Genomic DNA, 21,547 nt, shown 5'->3' with positions numbered 1-21,547 from the left:
GAGAATCTTCCCCCATGTAGTGTTTCTGACTCAGTCTGGGTTCCATCCAGTCAAGTTCTGCCAGACTGAGGAGGGATCTTCTCTCCCTCCCTCTCCCTGCACTTCTGACAAGTGGAACTGCCTGAGGACACAACAAAAGCCCTAACTTAGCAGGCCCTGCTGCTTAGCCTACTTCTCCAGCATTTTACATAGTAGGTCTTCATCTCCCAGGATGCCCTGCATTGTAACCACTTTTCTGATGTGCTGGGGTTTTCTTTTGGGAGAATTAGTACTTTTACTTGTGAAAAAGAAAAATACCAACTAGATGAGGGGAAGAGAAGCCATTAAAAAAAAAAAAGAAGATACTGCTGCAATAGAGGAATAGAGTTCTAACTGGTGAAGGCCCCTGTCTTTCAGTCAAAGTGATGACAGTAAGGGGCAAGTGGAGTGTCTCTGGTTCTCCTTAGGGTGGATGTCATGGTGTGAATTATGTCCCCCAAAAAACATGTGTATCAGTTTGGCTGGGCCATGATTCAAAATGGGCCTCCATTTTGTGATTGTAATTTTATGTTAAAGAGGATTAGGGTGGGATTGTATAACACCCTTACTATGGTCACATCCCCGATCCAATGTAAGGGGAGTTTCCCTGGGGTGTGGCCTGCACCACCTTTTATCTTACAAGAGATAAAAGGAAAGGGAAGCAAACAGAGAATTGGGGACCTCATACTACCAAGAAAGTATCACTGGGAGCACAGCATGTCCTTTGGACCCTGGGTCCCTATGCCTGTGAAACTCCTCAACCAGGGGAAGATTGAGGACAAGGACATTCCTCCAGAGCCGACAGAGAGAGAAAGCCTTCCCCTGGAGCTGATGCCCTGAATTTGGACTTGTAGTCTACTAGATTATGACAGCATAAATTTCTCTTTGTTAAAGCCATCCATTTGTGGTATTTCTGTTATAGCAGCACTAGATGACTAAGACAGCGGACAAGGGTGCTCTATTTCGTAAAGGACTTGAAGGATGCAAGGGTGGTGATTCCCACCATATCCTCATTCAACTCACCTATTTCGCCTGTGTAAAAAACAGATGGATTTTGGAGAATGGCAGTGGATTATCATAAACTTAACCAGGTGGTGACTCCAATAGCAGCTGCTGTTCCAGATGTGGCTTCATTGCTTGATAAAATTAATATATCTCCTGGTACCTGGTATACAGCTATTGATCTGGCCAATGCCTTTTTCTCAATTCCAGTTTTGAAGGAACACCAGAAGCAGTTTGCTTTCAGCTGGCAAGGTCAGCAATACACCTTCACTGTCCTACCTCAGACGTATATCAACTTTCCAACTTTATGTCATAATTTAGTCCACAGGGGATTGATTACCCTTCCTTTCCATAAGATGCCATACCAGTCCATTACATTGATGACATTATGCTGATTGTACCTAGTAAAAAAGAAGTGTCAATGACTCTGGACTTGTCGGTAAAACATTTGCATGCTAGAGGGGGGAAATTACTCCAACAAAAATCCAGGCATCTTCCACCTCAGTGAGATTTCTAGGGGTCCAGTGGTGTGGGGCATGTCAAGATATTTCTTCTAAAGTGAAGGATAAGTTGTTGCATCTCTACCTTCCTACAGTTAAAAAGGAGGTGTAGTGCCTGGTGGGCCTCTTTGGGTTTTGGAGGATGCATATTTCTTATTTGCATGTGCTGCTCTGGCCAATTTATCAAGTGACTTGAAAAGCTGCTAGTTTTCAGTTGGGCCCAGAACAAGAGAAGGTTCTGCAACAGGTTCAGGTTGCTGTGCAAGCCACTCTGCCATTCGGGCCATATGATCCAGCTGTTGCAATGGTGCTTGAAGTGTCAGTGGAGGAGAATAGGCTGCTCAAATACCAGGGAGCAGTTGCCATTCCAGTGGGCCTGGAAGGTGGAGCTGAAACCCATGGCCATGGGGCCTCCACCCAGAATTCAGAGAGTGTGGTCAACACCCAGAGTCTGGAGGGCCGGGCCATTGCCTAAGTGGTCTCAGAGAACAGAGGATTATTTTCAAGCCTTTAAAGCTAATGTAATGTGTTCTGCTGACTTGCTTGGTGCCTGTTATTCCTTCTTTCCCTCCAGTGTCTCCCATTTGTAATGGAAATGTCTATCTTGTACCTGTTCCTTCATTGGAAGCAAATAACTTGTGTTCTAGATTTCACAGAGGAAGAGTAATTTTGCCCCAGGATGGAATTTGGACTTGGAGTTGATTTAAGACTTTTGGGATGATACAATGGGGTGATGTGATTTACACGTGGCAAGGACATGAATTTTGAGGGGCCAAAGGGAGGAATGTCATAAGTTGAATTTTGTCCCCCCAAAATGTGTGTCGACTTGGCTAGGCCATGATTCCCAGTATTGTGTGGTTGTCCTCCATTTTGTGATCTAATGTAATTATCCTATGTGTTGTAAATCCTAACTTCTATGATGTTAATGAGGCAGGATTAGAGGCAGTTATGTTAATGAAGCAGGACTCAATCTACAGGATTAGGTTGTATCTTGAGTCAATCTCTTTTGAGATATAAAAAGAGAGAATTGAGCAGAGAGGAGGGGGACCTCATGCCACCGGGAATGAAGGGTCCCTGTGCTGAGAAGCTCCTAGATCAGGGAAAGATTGATGACAAGGACCTTCCCCTAGAGCTGACAGAGAAAGTCTTCCCCTGGAGCTGGCACCCTGAATTCAGACTTCTAGCCTTCTGGACTGTGAGAGAATAAATTTCTCTTTGTTAATACCATCCACTTGTGGTATTTCTGTTATAGTAGCATCAGATTACTAAGACAACTATCATGCTCTGTGATTAAAGTCAATGGAAAACTACAGCAACCCAATTCTGACATGACTACTAATAGGCCAGACCCATCAGGAATGATGGTTTGGGTCACCCCCCCAGGCAAAGAACCATGACCAGCTAAGGTGCTTGCTGAGGGCAAAGGGAATACGGAATAGGTGGTGGAAGAAAGCAGTTCTAAATACCAGTTATGACCATGTGACCAGTTGCAGAAATGAGGACTGTAATTATTGTTAATATTCCTTCCTCGTATGTATGCATCAAATATTTATTTTTCTTCACTTAAAAAAATGTAAGCTGTAAATAAGGTTAGTGCATTTTTGGTTGTATGCATGTTAGCTATATCATGTTAGATGCAAGAATGGCTTTGTAATTGTTTTTATTTAGAGGTTGTATATGGTTTAAGGAGATACGTACAGGTACCAAGTTGTCAAGGGGTAGACTGTGATGGTTAAGGTTGCATGTATAGGCCATGATTCTTAGTGGTTTGGCAGTCATGTAATGATGTAGTTTGAAAATTATGGAATGATGTAGTTTGGCAGTTACATAATAATGTAATTTGGCACTTGTGTAATGATGTAGTTATCCTCCATTTTGTGATATAATATAATCACCTCTGTGACGTGGTCTGATATGATCAGTCAACCAGTTGTAAGGGGAGTTTCCTCAGGGGCTTGGCTTGCATCCAATATATATGGATGTTCTGGCAAATCTTGCTGGTCTTTCCTTGCTCTGGATCCTGCATCCAGCTCATCATTGTCAGACCTCTGGTTCTTGGGACTTGAGTCAGTGGCCTGCCATATTGCCTGCTGATCTTCGATTTGTTGACCTCCTCAGCCTGTGAGCCAGAAGCCTGCCATCTTACTTGCAGATCTTGGATTCGTCAGCTTCGACAACTCATGAGCCAGCAGCTTGCGGTCTGACCTGCTGATCTTGGGTTCATCAGCCTCTGCAGCTACATGAGTCAGGACAGGCCTCCAGCCTGACACTTGACCCAGTGACTTGGGACTTGCCAGCCTCTACAACTGCGTGAGCCATTTCCTTAAGATAAATCTCTCTCTCTCTATGTATATATATTTATACACTTCACTGGTTTTGCTTCTCTAGAGAACCTAGCCTAAGATACTCCCTTTCTGTGCTCTCTGTTTGGGGTATTGCCCAGCCCTGTCCCAAAATGGCTGCAGTGAGTGAGTGCTCCAGATATCAGCGGGTAGGTTCTCTTAGCTTCTGTGCCTCCTCCTCTTCTCCCCAACTTCTGGATTCACGCCAACTCTCCAACACCTCAGCTGCCATCTGAAGTTCTGAGATCTCAGTCTGTTCTTGTTTTTATTCATTATTCAGTGGGTTAGCTGTTGGGGGAGTAAATGGACTCTCTCATTTACTCCCCCATCTTTCTTCACCCTCAGCATTTAATTATTTTTTGATTTGAAGCCTCTACTGTTCTATTTTATTTTAATGAACAGTAAGAATCTGTTATCCATGATTATGATTTGTATAGACAACATACCTTTATGTGTTTCTCTTGCTTTTAAAACTAGGAGAACTTTTTGGCATTCAGAGAACATGACATCCTTTTTTGCCCCATGTTACACACCAGCATTTTTTATGGCGGTTGGCCTTTCACATTGACTTCCTCAGAAGAACCTGCCAACAAAAGGAGAAAATTTCTATCCAAAATCAAGAGCCAACATCATTCTTAATAAAGAGAGGCTGAAAGCATTCCCCCTAAGAATGAGAACCAGATAAGGATGTCCTTTATCACCACTCTTATTCAACATTGTGCTGGAAGTATTAGCTAGAGCAATAAGGCAATAAAAAGAAATGAAGGGCATCCACATTGGTAAATAAGATGTAAAACTATTCCTATTTGCACATAATAATCTTATACACAGAAATCCCCAAGGAATACACAAGAAAGCTACTGGAACTAATAGCAAAGTAGTAGGATACAAGATTAACATAAAAAAATCAGTTGAATTCCTCTACACCAACAAAGAGAACCTCAAAAAGAAAATCACCAAATCAATATCATTTATAATAGCCCCAAGAAGATAAAGTACATAGGAATAAATCTAACCAAGGATGTAAAAGACCTATACAAAGAAAACTGCAAAACACTACTGCAAGAAACCAAAAGAGACCTACGTAAGTGGAAAAACATAATATGCTCATGGGTAGGAAGATTCAACATTGTTAAAACATCAGTTCTACCCAAAGCAATCTACAGATACAATGAAATCCCCATCAAAACGTCAACAGCATTTTTTAATGAGATGGAGAAACAAATCACCAACTTTATATGGAAAGGGAAGAGGCCTCGGATAAGTAAAGCATTAGTGAAGAACAAAGTGGGAGATCTCACACTACCTGATTTTAGAACCTATTATATAGCCACGGGAGTCAAAACAGCCTGGTACTCGTAAAACAGTCACATAGACCAATGGAACAGAATTGAGAACTCAGATGTAAATCCATCCATCTATGAGCACTTGATATTTGACAAAGGGACAAAGTTCATTAAATGAGGAAAACAGTTAACAAATGGTGCCCGCAAAACTGGATGTCCATCTGCAAAAAAATGAAAGAAGATCCATACCTCACACCATACACAAAAACTAATTCAAAATGAACCAAAAACCTATATATAAAATCTAAAACAATATATATCATGGAATAAAAAAATAGAGACAATGCTAGGGGCCCTAAAACATGGCATAAATAGTATACAAACCATAACTAACAATGGGCAAACACCAGAAGAGAAACTAGATAACTGGGAGTTCCTAAAAATTAAACACTTATGCTCCTCAAAAGACTTCATTGAAAGAGTAAAAAGAGAACCTACAGACTGGGAAAAAATTTTTGGCTAAGACATCCAACAGGAATCTAATCTCTAAAATCTACAAATACTTCAACACTTCAATAACAAAAAGACAAATAATCCAATTAAAAAATGGGTAAAGGATAACAAACACTTCACCCAAGAAGGCATTCAGGCAGCCGACAGGCACATGAAGAAATGTTCGCCATCATTACCCATTAGAGAAAGGCAAATCAAAACTGCAATGAGATACCATCTCACCCTGGCAATACTGGCTCTGATCCAAAAAACATAAAATAACAAATGTTGGAGAGGTTGTGGGGAGATTGGAACTCTTATGCACTGCTGGTGGGAATGTAAAGTGGTGCAACCACTTTGGAAAACAATATGTTACTTCCTTAAAAAGTAGAAATTGAAATATCATCCAATCCAGCAAGTCCACGCCTAGGAATATACTCTAGAGAAATAAGAGCTGCACAAATAGACATATGCACACCTATGTTCATTGCAGCACTATTCACAATAGCAAAAGGATGGAAACAACATAAATGCCCATCAACAGATGAATGGATAAAAAAATTATGGTATACACACGATGGAATACTATGCAACAATAAAGAACAACGATGAATCTGTGAAACATCTCACAATATGGATCAATCTGGAGGATATTATGCTCAGTGAAATAAGTCAGTCACAAAAGGAAAAATATCGTATGAGACCACTATTATAAAAATTCAAGAAAAGGTTTATGAACAGAAAAAAACACTTTTTGATGGTTACGAGGGTGGGGAGGGATGGGGAAGGGAAAACCACTAACTAGATAATAGACAAGTGTCAACTTCAGTGAAGGGAAGGACAACATACAATATAGGGGAAGTCAGCATAACTGGGCCAAAGTAAAAGCATGGAAGTTTCCTAGACACATCCAAACACTTTGAGGGACTGAGTAGCTGTGGCTGGGGGCTGGGGACCATAGTCTTGGGGTACATCTAGGTCAATTGCATAAGATAGCTCATAATGAAAATGTTCTACATCCCACTTTGGTGAGTAGTGTCTCAAGTCTTAAAAGCTTGCCAGCGGTCATCTAGGTTACATCTATTGGTACCATCCTGTCCCGAGCAAAGGAGAATGAAGAAAACCAAGGACACAAGGAAAATATTATGCCAAAGGACTAAAGGACCACATGAACCAGAGACTCCACCAGCCTGAGACCAGAAAAACTAGATGGTGTCTAGTTACCACCAACGACCGCTCTGACAGGGATCACAAAGGAGAGTCCTGGACAGAATGGGAGAAAACTGTAGAACAGAATTCAAATTCACAAAAAAAGACCACACTTACTGGTCTGACAGAGACTGGAGGAACCCTCTAGACTATGGCCCCCACACACTTTGCTGACCCAGAACTGAGACCATTCCCGAAGCCTACTTTTCAAACGAATGTTGGAGAAGCCTATAAAGACAAAAAAAAGACACACTTGAGGAACATGTTTCTTAGTTTAATCAAGCATACGAGATGGATTGGGCAACTCCTATCCAGGAACAAGAGAAGACGGCAGGAAGGGACAGGAACTGAACGAATGGACACAGGTAGAAAGAGTGTGCTGTAGCTTTGTCGGGATTGCAACCAATATCACAAAACAATATATGTATAAATTTTTGAATGAGAAATTAACTTGAGCTCTAAACTTTCACCTGAAACACAATAAAATTATAAATAAATAAACAAATAAAGAGTGGCCTCTGAATTGAGAATGACATGTAGCGGGCAACTAGGCAGAGATGAAATAAAATGTTCCCAGGCAGTGCAAAGTCCCTGTGGCAGGAGGGAACATAGCAGGTTCATGGGATAGAAAGAAGGCCACACTGGTTGAAGCAAAGAGTGAGGGAGAGGATGTTGCTGGAGAGGTAAACAGGGAGCAGAACTTGCAGAGCCTTGTAGGCGATATTAGTATTTGATGTTTATCTTAAGAACAATTACAAACCATTGGAATGCTCTTAGTATATGCACGGTAGGGAGCTGACATAATCAAATTTGCATTTCTTCAAGATCTTTCTGGCTACTGTAATAAGGGGACTGGAAGAGAGTGGCAGTGGACACAGGGAGACTACTTTTTATCTGTTTTCTTATACTATCTGCTCTTACTTCTGTTGACCCCCTGTTATGGATTGAATTGTGTCTCCTAACAATGTGCGTCATCTTGGCTAGGTCATAATTCCCAGTATTGTGTGGTTGTCTTCCATTTTGTGATCTGATGTAATTATCCTATGTGTTGTAAATTCTAACTTTTATGATGTTAATGAGGCAGGATTAGAGGCAGTTATGTTAATGAGGCAGGGCACAATCTACAGGATTAGGTTGCATCTTGAGTCAATCTCTTTTGAGATATAAAAGACAGAAGCAAACAGAGACAGAGAGGGACCTCCTACCACCAAGAAAGGAGAGCCGGTAGTGAAGCACATCCTTCGGACCCAGGGTCCCTGAGCTGAGAAACTTCTAGACCCAGGGGAAGATTGATGACAATGACCCAGAACTGACAGAGAGAAAGCTTTCGCCTAGAGCTGGTGCCCTGAATTTGGACTTATAGCCTCCTAGACTGGGAGGGAATATATTTCTGTTTGTTAAAGTCATCCAGTTGAGATATTTCTGTTATAGTAGCCACAGATAACTAAGACACCCCTAAATATGCCTCCTTCTGTCATGGTTCTAGCTCTGTGCCCTAATTTCTACCCATGTGCTGGCTGCCCAGAAATTCAATCACATTCTCTTGGTCTCTTCAGATGGAGCCTAGGAAAATATCTTCAACTCTTCCCCCTACCTGGGGCCCCCTATTGAATCAGTCATCATGTTACATAAATATCTAGTAGACAATGATCAACATATAGCACTTCTAAGGTGACTTCCTGGACCATTATGAGAATAGCTTCCTGAGCCCATCATGGCCTTCAGATTTATTTGGTTAAACATTATGAGATACAGTGCTGCCAGATCAATATTCCAATGGACATCTCCAATAGTGACTTTTCTTTGTTTCAACTTCCAAAACTTCTTCTATCTATTCTACTTTCTAGCCAAATGAATTTAGTCACCGTCCCCTGCTTCCCTGCCTCTGTCTTTAGATCTTTTGGTGTGTCCTATCCCAATTCCCTTCTGCCTTTATTTCTATCTGTTGTTGGTTGCTGTAGAGTCGACTCATGGCAATCCTATGCACAATGGGAAGAAACACTGCTCAGTTCTGCACCATCCCCATGACTGGTTGTGGATCAGACTGTTGTGACTTACATAGTTTTTTCTTTTTTTAAATTTTTAATTTGATTTAATTTTTGGTGAAAATATATACAGCAAAACCCACTCCCATTCCAAGTTTCTAGACAGAATGATCAGTGACATTGGTTACATTCTTCAGTTGTGTCAATGTTCTTGTTATTTCTGTTCCAGTTGTTTCACTTCCATTTACTTAATCTTCCTGTCCCCTCAACCTTCAACCTATAGGGTTTTCATTGGCTAATTTTTGGAAGTAGATCACCAGGTCTTTCTTCCTAGTCCATGTTAGTCTGGAAGCTCCACTGAAAGCTGTTCAGCATCATAGCAACACACAAGCCTCCACTGACAGGCGGGTGGTGGCTGTGCATGAAGTACATTGGCTGGGAATAGAACCCAGGTCTCCCGCATGAAGGGTGAGAATTCTACCACTGAGCCGCCAATGCCCTATGTTGTAATTCTAGTCATCTTTTATGCGTCAGCTGAAATACCACTGTTGACAGGAAACCTTCGCAGACTTCTCCAATCTTACATGAACTTTTCTTCCTCCAACTCCTTATAGCACATTTTCTCTCTTTAATTATTCATATCACGCTGGGATTTGTACCATGCATATATGATATATTTGTCTTTGTCTGTTTGCTGAGCTGTTTTCTCCTTTAGATCTGGGAGCACTGATTACTCACCTGAGTATTGGTTATAACTTCATATATGTGCCTTACGCAAGAAAGATGCTCAATAAATATTTATTGAATCAGTCTGTTATAATAATAAATAATTATGCAAATATAATTCAAACTCACTTCTCTGGCACTGTTGTGTGTTTGGTGCATCCATTTGGAAATTTGGAGCAAATACTTTTTTATTATTTTCAATTCACTATTCCCTAACTCCCAACTTCAAGTGTGCAAATATGAGAAAGGCATTTGTGAACTATGGGTTATAAAGAAAAGAAAGAAACAGGCAAACTAAACAATTCCTTTTACGTTTCATCCTGGTTAGAAGACAAAGTAAATGCTTGTGCTACAAGAACAAGCATATTTCCTGCCGTGAAGGCTTGGCTGTTTACCCTGGGACCACTCTCTGTCACTGGCTGCCCTCAAAAGACTATTAACCCCTGTTTTGAGCCAGCAAACTAGATGTGGGTTTCTTAAGCAAATTATTGGTTATTTCACCACAAGTAGTTTTTGCAGTTAAGTGTTTCCAGCTTCTTAGAGCATTCCACAGGAATAACATCATATTTTTCCCTCAACCTGTTAATTAGCATAATTATTTATCAGCCCTAAACCATAGCTTGAGTTTGTTAAGTGGTTAGCAGAGCATATGGAGTCCCTACGTGGCGCAGGTGGTTACAGCTGCTAACCAAAAGATTGGTGGTTTGAATCCACCCAAAAGCACCTCGGAAGAAAGGCCTAGTGATCTACTTCTGAAAATTAGCCATTGAAACCCTATGGAACACAGTTCTACTCTGACACACACTGTGTTGCCATAAGTCAGAGTCGACTCAACTTGACGGCAACTGGTTTTGTTTTGTAGTTTTATTCCTGTTTCTTAAAACCTACTATCCTGAGCTTAGGCTACATACCAGGTGCTGGCTGGACCTCCCCAACAACTTGCCATCAAGTTAACATATTCTTTAGAATGAAGGGTTTGTCATGTGATCTCTGAGTTCCCCTCCCACCTAGCTCTAATATTTGAAATCTGTGTAGATCCAAGATTTAGACGGTGAAACTCTGCAACATTTTGTCTGTTCCGCTACCCTCATCATTCCCGTAACTCCCCAAACCTCATGGCATGCTCTTGAGACTAGCTGAAGGCTCTTCTTTCTTTCCCTGTGCTCCACACTTCTACCTTATGTTGCTACTTTCCACCCAGTGGGAAAGTGTAATAGCACTTTTCCCTTACACCAGCTCATCTCAAGGTCTCATCTGGCGAGCTCCGAGGGTCCCAGAGACCTCCCAGGCAATCTTCTAGGTCAAAGCCATTTTCATAATAATAGTCAAATATTATTTGTCTTTTTCCTTCTCCTTCTCTCGCAAGCATACAGTGGAGTTTTCCAGTGGCTACATGGACGAACAAATCTGTCTTGGAAGAAGTACAGCCAGATGCTCTTTAGAAGCAAGGATGGCGAGACTAAGTCTCAAACTTTGGACATGTTATCAGGAGGGACCAGTCCCTGGCGAAGGACATCATACAGTAAAGTAGAGGGTCTGTGAAAAAGAGGAAGACCCTCAATGAGATGGATTGACACATTCACTGCAACAAGGGGCTCAAGCGTAACAACGATTGTGAGGATGGCACAGGACCAGGCAGTGTTTCTTTCTTTTGTACATAGGGTCACTATGAGTCGGAATTGACTCGATGGCATCTAACAACAACAACATACCATGTGATCTCACAATAGATTGAATACAGAAGGAGAATGAGAATCTAGCTGTCTTCCACTAAGCTGAATATTAGAGATTGGCAAGACGGTAAAACAGTGTTGCTCTTCTCACTAAACACTTTTAAAAGTAGACTTCTTTTTCATAAAAGTTTGATTTTCATGTTAACGTGTAATGTGTTTATTGTTATTTTTAAGTGAGTTAAGGAAATTTAAAACTTTTCTCAGTTTTAATTTTTAATATTGTAAACATTAATAGACACTACCTGTATAAACAAAAGCTCTTGGGGAGCCTCAATAATTTTACAGGTGGAGAGGTGATGAGACCAGAGTGTCTGAGAACTGCTGCCTTTCACATATCATTTAAGTGAAAAATCCTTGTGCTATCAAGCTTTCATCATTATATTAGGCAAATGGCCGGTTCCTTCCATAAGAAAGTTAAACACACTGGCTATGTGTAAGTGTTTAAACACTTCACAAAAGCTACCTAGACAGTAGCTCCATCCACAAGAGGCCACAGTCTGGTGAGATGACCTCCAACAGCCCTAACTCAGCTTCCTCTAGAAACTACCCTTATGCATAGTTACTAAGTGCTGTTAGCAAGGGAAGAAGCAAAAGAGTACATGATGGCTGTCGGACTAAGAGAAAGGAAAGAGAGGCTTGGAATTGAGTTAATGGTATTTGGGAGAACACTTGTGGCTAGGAATACTGGAGGTTAGGGATTGAATTGTGTCTCCCCCACTACCCTGCCAATATATGTTGGAATCCTAACCTCTGTACCTGTGAGTGTAAAACCTTATTTGGAAAAAGGATTTTTTTGTTATGTTAATGAGGTGATACCAGAGTAGGGTGGGTCTTAAACCTATTCTCTTCTGAGTGGTATCTTACTAAGTAGGGGCAGTGGTGGTTCAGTGGTAGAATACTCACCTACCATGGAGACCCAGGTTTGATTCCCGGCCAATGGACCTCAAGTGCAGCCACCACCTATAAGTGGAAGCTTGTGTGTTACTATGAAGCTGAATGGGTTTCAGAGGAGTTTCCAGACTAAGACAAACTAGGAAGAAAGGCCTGGTTACCTACGTCAGAAATCAGCTAATGAAAACCCTGTGGATCACAAAGATCTGATCTGCAATTGATCATGGAGATGGCTGGCACAGGGACTGGGCAGCATTTTGTTCCATTGTACACGGGGTCCCCATGAGTCAGGGACCAACTCAACCACAGTTAACAACAGTCACAGAGAGACACACAGTGGGGAAGACACTGTGATGATGAAGGTAGATGAATCCATAAGCCCAGGAATGTCAAGGATTGACAACAGATGCTAGAAACTGAAAGAGCTCTTTCTCTAGAGCCAATGTCCTGAATTCTACAAGCCTCCAGAACTGTGAGAAAATAAATTCCTGTTCTTTAAAGCCACCACTTGTGGTATTTTTTGTTACTGCAGCACTAGCAAATCAAGACACTGGGTATCTGTACATTTTCTCCTTGAATAATAATACATATTATTCCTTGAGAGCAGAAAACCCATTTTCTGAATTCAGCTACTGCCTGCAGTATGGTTTTTGTGACGACAATAATTAGTAGCTTACAGTGGATTCCATGTGGAAGTCATAGTGGCTCCAGGCAGGACCAGAGTTGGTTACATGTCCAAATGTTTAAGTAGAAGTTTAGATGACTAAACCACAAGATGTTTTATTTGAATCCAGTTCCTGTAAATTAGACACCATCTTGGAACTTCCTCTGACTATATTTTTCTTCTCTCACAGTTCATTGAGAAAAGTCTTTTCAGCAAACAGTGGTTTATTAGCACATTAGTGCTCAGCATCCCCACTCCCTTCTAAGAAAAACCTCACAAGCCCTCAACCACAAGCCATTCCCATTCTGTTTGCAGAATCCAAATAGCAGCTTCACACCATTTTGACCAGGGTCACAGTCTCCCTTCAAGCAGAAAGAATTATAGAAAATAATCTATTCATCAGTTTTTATTGAACTCATAGTAGTCCCTAGATGGCACAAATGGTTAACGTGCTTGACTGCTAGCCAAAAGGTTGACAGTTTGAGTCCACCCAGAAGTGCTTCGAAAGAAATGTCTGGTGATCTAATTCTGAAAAATCAGCCGTTGAAAATCCCCTGGAGCACAGTTCTGCTCTGATATACATCGAGTCGCCAAGAGTTAGAATCAACTTCACAGCAGCTGTTTCTGGTTTAGGGGCATCATGTGATGAGGGTAATGCGATTAATAACCCAGCCTTTGAGTGCAAATAAATCCTGTTAGCATTAATATCCAGATTTCAATGACTTATTTCTGCTCATGCATTACTACAGCATACCTCAAAATTACCCTCAATGATTTCAGGAGTTCTCAGGGTGGGGAACTTGGAAGAAGTTCAGCGAGAATACTCCTTAGAAGGGAAGATGGCAAGATTTCATCTTAAGTATTTTGGACATGCTATTAAGAGGGACCAGTCCCTGGAGAAGGACATTATGCTTGGTAAAGTAGAGGGTCAGTGAAAAAGATGAAGTCCTTCAAAGAGATGGATTGACACAGTGGCTGCCAACAATGGGCTCAGACATAACAACAAGAAGATACGACGACCCCTCTCTGCCCTCCTCTGTTCTACTCTCCCCAGTTAGGTCTGCACAAAACTACTTCCTCTTTCTTTAGGAAATAGAAAGCCCCCATGCATATCAAGTTGTGGAGGCTTCACTGTCACTTTCATAGACAGTTGAGATTTAAATGACATCTTAGCAGAGACAGGTCCAGAGAGAAGCATAAGACAGAGTTTTTGCCCCAAGGTTACCTGGAGTCAGTCAGGTCTTAAAGGAAACAGAAGATAAATTCACAATGGATACTTACAGAAGTTAATAAAGGGACTTTCTATAAAGGCATGGGCGAAGTTTAAAGAATCTAATAAGGAATGGTGCTGCACCCCTTGGCTGCTAACAGCAGAGAGCTGTTATCTTCCCAGAACCCTGAGAATGTAGTCATAAGAGGGCTTCTCAAAGACCTAGGATGTTCAGCAGCAGGAATGTAACCAGCTTTGCAAAATGCTGCCAGAATAGAGCCAGAATTATGAAGGGAAAGCAGAGAGGTAGAAAGCTAAGAAAGGGAGAGAGAGAAGGGATGGAGACTGGAGAATAAAGGACTCTTGGACTTGCATGTGGAAAATGAAAAGCCATGTGGTGCAGAATCTTCTGGATTCAATGTGTGTTTGTAATTGCAACGTTCTCCAAACCACAATGAGTGTAATTCTCAGCAATAACTGAAAAAGTAGCTATAGATCCTTAGGACTTTGGAGTAACTAGAGTATGGTATCTTCTACTATTAATCGCCTTTACAGAAGAAATTTCATGAGTTATTATGTTAATTATCCTGTGTTTCTTTATACCAACATAACAAAGACCTTCCTCTGCCCCCAATCCCACCAAGGATGAGGAAAGGAGAGCAGACTGTGGAGAAGGGCAGAAAACCCAGCCTGTCCCATATAGAAAGCACGTTTTACAATGTCTGGCACCCAGTGAATGACCCAGGTATGGCTGGTAATACAGGCAGTCTCCTGGTTACGAACATCCGACTTACAAACAACTTATACTTAAGAATGGACTACCATAAAGGCTATTCTGTTAAAAACTTGAGTTAAACACAATGGTTCATAATAACAAATGCACTCATTATTTTGTGACACTCATAAAAACATTGCACGGTTTGGAAGTGTTTCTTAAGTGTTTTATGTGCATAAAAAGGTAAAATATATGCTATATACTAAGACAAACATTTGACTGACGCTAAATAAGAACTGTATTCACCTGTTCTAACTTACCTACAAAATTCCACTTAAAGACAGACTTAGGAGTGGATCTCATTTGTAACCCGGGGACTGCCTGTAATTGTAACAGACTCTGAGTGGGTAAGTTGGCTTCTTTCAGATTCTAGAGGCCCCTCTTAAGAACTGTGAAACAAGTTGAGCTAGAATTGCATCAGAGGGCCTTTCAGTAGCACCACCCAAGTTCAAACTGAGGCAGTCTGGCTCCAGAGCCTTTGCTGGAACGGTGCTGTGGCTGCCCTGCCCATCTCCCCTCATACTCACTGTTCTCCGACACACCACTGGCTTCTTGCTGCCAGTACTGTGGCTCTCTGCCTGAGGGCTTTTTCTGGATGCAGGCTGATGTGGGCCAGATGTGATGGAGAGATAACACCCCCAGGAACATCCTTCAACCAACAAGTCTAGAATTGGAGGTTAAATACTTCAGCGACTCACTCCTTTAGTTCATCATCATGAAACCTGTCTTTATAGTTCCCCATAGACCCCCCCAGTGGAGTCCCTGGGTGGTGCAAACAATGTGCACGGCTGCTAAATAAAAAGTTGGAGGTATGAGTCCACCCAGAAGCACCTCAGAAGAAAGGCCTGGCAATCTACTTCCAAAAAATCAGCAATGGAAAACTTTATAGAGCACAGTTCTACTCTGACACACGTGAGGTCACCATGATTCAGAGTCAACTCAATGGCAACTGGTATGGGTTCATAGTAGGACTGAGCCTTGGTTTCCCACAGTGCTACTTGCTCATCAGCACATCCTGTCTTGTCTTTCTTCCCTCCCCTGGTCCTATTTTCACTCCTCTCCTAGTGTTTCCTGAGATCACCTCAATTCTTGTACTCAAATTCTTGTCTGAGGGTTGCTTTGGGAGTAGATCAAGCCTAAGGCAACTGCCTACTCTGTAGTTCCATTCCTTAAATTTTTCCTATGCTTGATGTTTTCTTAACCCTAGCAAACTCTTCTGTTAAGAAACAATTCAAAAGAGAAAGAAGAAACATTTCAATATCAACCAGCAATCCCATTTCTAGTTATATAATCCAAAGAATTGAATGCACGAATGCAAACAGACATGTGTACATCAATGTCCATTGCACTATTCACAGTTGCCAAAAGGTGGAAACCCAAGTGTCCACCAACAGATGAATGAATAAATAAAACGTGGTACATACATACAATGAAATATTACTCTGCCATAAAGAGAAACGAAGTCTTGATACATGCTACAACATGGCTGAATTTTAAAAACATTATGCTAAGTGAAATAAGTCACAAAAGGACAAACATTGTATGATCTCACTTACGTGAAATAGGCCAATGTATAGAGACCAAAGTTTATTAGTGGTCACATGGGTAGGAGGCCAGGGGAAAGGGGTAGTCTTAGCTTAGGGGGCACTGAGTGTCTGGTAATGGTGGAATAATAGTGGTGGACATGAATAGTGGTGATGATTGCACAAAATGATGAATGTAATCAATGTCACTGAATCATACACATGAAAAATGTTGAACTGGCAAATGTTTTGTTATATATGTATATATATTTACAATCAAAACAAAACAAACAAAAAGAAACCAAACCCATTGCTGTTGAGTCGATTCTGACTCATAGAGACCCGGTAGGACAGAGTAGAACTGCCCCAAAGGGTTTTCAAGGAGCAGCTGGTTGACTTGAACTGCTGACCTTTTGGATAGCAGCTGAGCCGTGAACCACTGCATCACCAGGGCTCCATATTTACAATAAAACAATAAAAAGAAACAATTCCATATTGATTATTTGTACTTCAGTGTAAATTTAAGCCAAAGTACCACCATTTCCAGAGTTTCTTCTATTTAATGGTAAAAATCAAACCATCTGCTTTGTCTCCATCCTTCTTTATGGACTCTGTACAGTCAGTGTTCAACAGAGCTGACTTTCTTCGTTTCCTTAAAGCTTTCCCTGCTTTGCATTCCAAAGTGAAACAGATCTTTATTCCTTAGTCTCTCCCATGCTCTGTTATGTTTTTATCCTTTGGAAAATTGCCACCTTTTGGAAAAAGAGGAAGAACAGACAAACATATCATTCCTGCTCCTGAGTTCTTTTCCCTCCAGTGATAGGACGGTTTGTATGACCTCTGAAGCTACATCTTTAGTCCTGGTCTCCATCATTTCTGAACATTTCTACTTACATATCCCTTATTCTCGTACAACAAGCAGATGCAAAATGGAATTCCCCATCTTCACTTACACTGTTACTTTTCTAAATTTCCTGCTTATACCAATGGTAACACCATTCCTGCAATCTTCTGGTTTCAAAATCTAATAGTCATATGTGGTTCCTCCCTCTCTTTTGACTCTTCAACCCTTTACCACTTCCTAACCCTCTCCTCTAACCACAGACTCTCTGTTACAGGTTATCCTACAGAGGATTGGGCAAATTTTCCTACAATTCTGCATTCATCATGTTCCTATGCAGCTCAAAATATATCAGTAGCTCTCAGCTGACTTCGGGATAAAATCCAAATTTCTCAAATGTGTGTGTGTGTTATGTTTGTGTGTGTGTGTGTGTATGTTTGTTTTTTAGACCTGCTTTAATCTGGCAAAAAATTCTTTATTCAATTTCTCTTTCAAAAGCAAATTCCCCTCTCCAGTCAGCCTGGTTTATCCAGTGCCCTCCAACATCACGCTCACTCTTTCTTCTGGATTTTTGCTCAGGTTTATTCCCTATTTATATTATAGAATATATCTTGAGCCCTTACCATGTGCCAGACATTATGTAAAACACTTGCATATTATCTTATTTGATCCCATCACTCTCTATGTGCTAAGAATTATTATTGTCTACATTTTATAGCCACCATCCATCAGTTTGTTGTACTGTGGTGGCTTGCATGTTGCTATGATGCTGTAAGCTGGTACTCAAATACCAGTAGGGTCACCCATGGTGGACAGTTTTCAGAGGAATTTCCTGAGACAGACTAGAAAGAAAAGCTTGGAGATCTACTTCCAAAAATTAGGAAATGAAAACCTTATGAATCACAACAGAATATTGTATTGTCCAATATAGTGCTGGAAGATGATACTCATATGATGCAGGCCGCAGTAACAAGCTCGAACATACCAACTATATTGAAGATGATGCAGAACTGGACAACGTTTCATTCTGTTATACATAATGTCACCAACTCCACAGCAACTAACAACATTTTATAGATAAAGAAAGTGGTGAATTAAGAAGTTCAGGCACAGGGAGGCAGGCCAAGACGGCGCAATAGTCAGGAGCTTCCTGTCACACCTCTTACTACAAAGACTTGAAAAAAGAAGTCGATTGGAAGGCAGAGCTAACATGGCGGTGTAGTTAGATGCTTCCTATATCCCTCTTACAACAAATACCTGGAAAAACAAGGGATTTGATTATATATGAATACCTAGCAGCCCTAAACAAGGCCAAGCTGAGGAATCAGACTGAGTGGTGGGGGTAGAGGGAGATGGTTCAGAAGAAGCCAGCAGCACCAGAGCGGCTGCGGCAGCACAGCAGCTCCTCGGGCACGCCGGCAACTCCTCAGGCATGCCGGATCCGCAGTGAAGCAGGCAAACAGCTGTGCGTGCACTCGGAAATCAGTTTGCACATCGAGAGAGATCCGGCAGCAGAGATTCTGCTTGGACACTCCAAACAAGTGAAAAGCAGCACCCAAGTAGCTAAAGGTAAGTACATGCGTGCGGCCTTTGTGGGGATTAAAAAAAAAAAAAAAAGCCCATTTGGGAAGAACCTCTCTCCCTTTTACCTCCTCCCTCCACACTCTGCACCGGGAGTCCGCTGGGCCAGAAGTAGAGCCCAAAAGGTGCCCTGACCCATTCTCCTGGCCTTGGAGAGGGATCAAATAACCTACTGGCTCCCCTAAGCCAGGAACACAGGGTCAGCACAGCTCCTTTGCTAGGCACAGACATAAGGGTCCGCAGACTCTGAGTGCCTTACACCTCTGTATAGACTTGTGGGGACCCATCTCAACAGTGTTAGCCCTCACTACCACAGTACAACAGGGCAAACATCTGAAGTTTAACTCCAACTGTTTCAGCTGTGGAGTGGCAGATTTGTGACCCTCAAAACAGCCCTGCCCCTTAAGAAGGCACTTTTATCAATCCACAACAGGGGCTTGAGGACTGGTGGTGGCAGCTAAACCTCCTAGTCACCTGCTACAGGAGTCCAAGAAAAAGTGGTGTCCTCGAGTCTTTACAGCTAACAGAGTGAGGAGCTCATAGTCCTGCTGCAAAACTCACCTACCTACTCACCCTAGAGAATAGGGACACGCTTTCCTTTCAGACTCTCAGGGACAGCCATCAACCTCCTGCCTGGCTCAATGCGTGATCCCCTACCACAGCCAGAGTCCAGTGCCTGCACCAATCACCCATACCTCTCTAGGACTGTAGGTGAGAGCCTGCACCACACAGTTGGTGACTGACTCACCTGAGATAAACCCATATAGAAAAATTTAACAGACTCCTGTGGGCACATACATAGTTACAGAATTACCTACCTGGTGACAGGACATTAGAGCTTCAAAACAGAACAAGAAGCTAGGACACACTAAACAAATATAAAATAAAATTATAATAACTTATTGATGGCTCGGAGACAACAGTCAATATCAAGTCACATAAAAAGGCAGTCCATGATGGCTTCAGCAAGCTCTCAAAATAAAGAATCAACAAATTCTCTGGACAAAGAGAATTTCTTGGAATTACCAGAGGCAGAATACAAAAGATTAATATACAGAACTCTCCTAGAAATTAGAAAGGAAATTCGACAAAATTGCAGAAACGCCCAGGACACACACAGACAAAGCAATAGAGGAACTTAAGAAGATTATAGAAGAACATAATGACAAATTTAATAGGCTGCATGAATCCATAGAGAGACAGCAATCAGAAATCCAGAAAATTAACAATAAAATTTCAGAATTAGACAACTCAATAGAAAGTCATAAGAGCAGAATTGAGGCAGTAGAAGTTGGAACTAGTGACATTGAAGATAAAGCTCTTGATGCCAACTTATTTGAGGAAAAATTAAATAAAAGAATTAAAAAGAATGAAGAAACTCTAAGAGTCATGTGGGACTCGATCAAGAGAAATAACCTAAGAGTGACTGGAGTACCAGAACAGGGGGGGATAACAGAAAATACAGAGAAAATTGTTGAAGATTTGTTAACAGAAAACTTCCCTGATATCATGAAAGATGAGACGATATCTATCCAAGGTGCTCATTGAACCCCACATAAGGTAGATCCCAAAAGAAAGTCACCAAGACTTACTATAATCAAACTTACCAAAACCAAAGATAAAGAGAGAACTTTAAGAGCAGCTAGGGGTAAAAGAAAAGTCATCTACAAAGGAGAGTCAATTAGAATAGCTCAGACTACTCAGCAGAAACCAGGCAGGTAAGAAGGCAATGGGATGACATATATAAAGTCTTGAAGGAAAATAACTGCCAGCCAACAATTATTTTATCCAGCAAAACGGTCTTTCAAATATGATGGTGAAATTAGGGATTTCCAGATAAACATAATTTCAGGGAATTTGCAAAAACCAAACCAAAACTACAAGAAATACTAAAGGGAGTCCTATGGTTAGGTAATCAATAACACCAGATAACAATGCAAGACTAGAACACAAGACAGAGCAACCAGATATTGACTCAAATAGGGAAATCAAAAATACATCAAAGCTACAACATTGAAAATAGGGAAACAGATATCAATATGTAAAAAAGGACACCATCAAAACAAAAAAGAGGGACTTAAAAAATTCAGACATTGATTTTTCATACAGAGGGGAAGTTAAGGTGATACAAAGTAATAAAAGACTGGTATAAACTTAGAAAAATAGGGGTAAATATTAAGGCAACCACAAAGGTATCTAACAATCCTACAAATGAAAATAAAAAAGTAGAAAAACATAAAGACCCTGCAAACACAAAATATGTAACAATGAAAAAGACGAAAAAAATACATAAAGAAAAATGACTCGGCACAGAAAATCAAGGGGAACAAAGAAACTGTGAACAACACACAAAAAGAGATATCAGGATGACAGCACTAAACTCATACCTATCAATAATTACGCTGAATGTAAATGGACTTAATGCACCAATAAAGAGACCGAGAGTGGCAGATTGGATAAAAAAGCATGATTCATCTATATGCTCCCTACAAGAGATGCACCTTAGACTTAAAGACACAAACAGGCTAAAACTCAAAGGATGGAAAAAATATATCAAGCAAACAATACTCAAAAAAGAGCAGGAGAGTTCCAGCAAAATGGCGCTCTAGGCAGAAGCACCACACGGTCCCTCCACAGCAAAGATCTGAAAAAGGAAGCCGGACAGAGAACACAACAATCCTGAAACCCTAAAACATCAAATGAAGAGATAAAGAACTCAGCCAAGCACCAAATGGAGTGAGAAAACTGACAGAGAACTGAGAGCGAGGA

This window comes from Trichechus manatus, unplaced genomic scaffold (genome assembly GCF_000243295.1).
Source record: "Trichechus manatus latirostris isolate Lorelei unplaced genomic scaffold, TriManLat1.0 scaffold00082, whole genome shotgun sequence".
Classification (NCBI taxonomy): Eukaryota; Metazoa; Chordata; class Mammalia; order Sirenia; family Trichechidae; genus Trichechus; species Trichechus manatus.
This window is presented reverse-complemented; position numbering follows the sequence as displayed.